Source organism: Gossypium arboreum, chromosome 2, assembly GCF_025698485.1.
Source record: "Gossypium arboreum isolate Shixiya-1 chromosome 2, ASM2569848v2, whole genome shotgun sequence".
NCBI lineage: Eukaryota > Viridiplantae > Streptophyta > Magnoliopsida > Malvales > Malvaceae > Gossypium > Gossypium arboreum.
This window is the reverse complement of record NC_069071.1, coordinates 16,389,521-16,391,944: the sequence shown is the minus strand read 5'-3', so window position 1 is coordinate 16,391,944 and position 2,424 is coordinate 16,389,521. Positions and strand designations below refer to the sequence as shown.

At 33.9% G+C, this 2,424-nt stretch overlaps 1 long non-coding RNA gene across 1 annotated transcript; it reads left to right on the top strand.

Moving 5' to 3' along the window:
• The first annotated feature begins 324 nt into the window (after positions 1-324).
• On the top strand, positions 325-2,064 carry LOC128283403 (uncharacterized). Its single transcript, XR_008273741.1, has 2 exons — positions 325-411; positions 1,616-2,064. It is a non-coding gene; the product is annotated as an uncharacterized LOC128283403 (long non-coding RNA).
• The last annotated feature ends 360 nt before the right edge of the window (positions 2,065-2,424 follow it).

Here is a 2,424-nt window from a genome sequence, read left to right as displayed (position 1 = left end):
TTATAGTGGATAATGAATGTTTGATGTGTTAAATATGAGTTTTATTCAATGAATTTTGGTAAAAATGTCAAAAAGGGGTTAAATTGTGAAAGTTACAAATTGGTCATAAGTGTGTGAATTAGTGAAAATTTGGAGTTGCCATAGAAGAGAAAAATGTTCAGCATGTCTTAAACCTTATAGAAATTGAATAAAAATTAATTTACGAGCATTGGGGTAAAAGTGTAAATATGTAAAAGTTTTGGTGTCAAAATGAAAATTTGTAAAAATATGATTTTTAGACCCATATGAATATTGTGACTGATTGGTAGGCTAAATGTGATGTTAGAGATGATGAAAATTGAGACTTGGACCTAGAACGGAAAGAAATCGATTTATGGACGAGTATGTCCTTTTCACATTTGTGGTATCGAGGTAAGTTCGTATGTAAACAATACCATGCTATACATGTATTTAAATGTTATCATTGCATGAATTGTACAGATATTAATGTGTATGTAATTAATAGAAATATGATAAGACAAAGCCTTAATAGACGAGGAAAAATCCCGTTTGAACCTTAGGAATAGAATAGGATACAGTGACATGTCACTAGGAATTATGAGTCTAGATGACTAGCTCGAGTGAGCATTGAAATGTCATGAGATATGAGGTAGCTTTAGCTACAATTGAAGCACTTATGTGCAAAGGCTTTTCAGTATCTAATTAGTATTCCAAGTGTTCAACGGGCAATCCAAGGAAAGAGTTAATGATGGTCTCAATGAGGTAAGTCATTGGTGAGTATGCACTCGAGTTATGTTACGAGTTGTGCAAGTATGTATACTAATCCTATGAGAATGCCTTGATATGTGATGATCTATGATGCATAATATGTATTCTTACCATGATGGATAAAATGGTGTTGTATTAATATTATGAACAATGATCATGAATGAGTAATTTAGCCTTGACAGATTTGAGTTACTGCAGTAGTGTAACTTTGAAAATACACTAAAAATAGTGAAAAATGAGTTAGAGGCAGAATAAAATATGGGATTAAAGCTTAATGAGTCTATTTTCACATGAAAGAAACAGAGGAAGAAAAAGAATTCCATATTGTTTGATATTTGAATTCTTGTGAAACAGGGTCTGAATGAATTCGAGATCCCCTGTTCTAACTTTAGAAATTCACCAAAAATTGTACAAAAATTATTAAGAGTTATACCTTACATGAATGGATTCCTTATTGAGTCTATTTTTATGGGGAATAAACGGCATGGTCGTTGGAATTTTGTACAGGGAGAAATTCGGTTTGTAGTGTACAGGGGTCAGAGTGGTCATACCCTGAAACAGGGGAGACTTTAACTAATAAACTGTACTATTTGGCTTAACCAAAAATTCTGGAAATTTTATGGAAAAAAATAAAATAAGTCTAGTTTCAGGGAAAATTAACGGAACTTAATTCGGAGTTTCGTAGCTCCAGATATAAATAATTTAGTGACCGTTGCTCAGAAAGACAGCTTGTAGTGAACTTGAAAATATGTTGTAAACATTGATAAAACAAGTTAATGAGTTGCTTATTGTTTTCATATGAACTTACTAAGCGAAAGCTTACCCCCTTCTTTCCCATGTTTTCTAGAGTTCCAGGTTAGCTCGGGTTGGAGGCCGTCAGAGATATTATCACCCTATCGAGTTAACGTTATCGAGATAAGTAAACTCAAGTGATTGAGTCTATGGCATGTATAGGGTTTTAATGTGAGTATGTAATATTATGATTTAGCCAAAGGCATTGGCTTGTTATTAAGGTAGTATTAGTCATGTAAATTGGCCTATGTCGGCTAATGACGTTATGGGCCCATATGATTATTCTTATGCATTTATGTTATTATTTCTTGTGATGTGGCTTACAACATGTATGCCTAGAGATTGAATTGAGATTCATTGATGAGCTAGTAACTAATGGAGGATTAAGTGATTGGTAAATAGTTAATAATGCTTCATGAATGGTTTGTGATGTAATGATAGTTATGTCTAGTATGTGGTAATGATATGGGCAAATTCTATAATATTTATTACATAAGAAAATAACTTGAGCATATCATGTTTGTAGATGTTTAAGAGCTCATTTATGCCACGTTGTGTGTTATTGGATAAGTATGTATCTATGCATGTGGTGTGAGAGTGACAAAAGGCTTGATAATTAGCCTATTTCTGGCCACACGGTTTGAGCACATGGGCGTGTGAAGCCTTAACGCAAGAGATTTTTCTAAGTTTTTTATGAGTTCTCGATTGGGTCCTGAACCGCCCCGAATGCATGTATTGGGCCTCGTAAGCTCGCATAAGGGACAGATTGCATGTGAAAAGAAAAGTTTTTAATTATTTGAGATTTCATGGCCCTGTTTAGTATGGAAGTGTTAGTAAAAGTCAGGTAGCACCTTGAACCCCGTC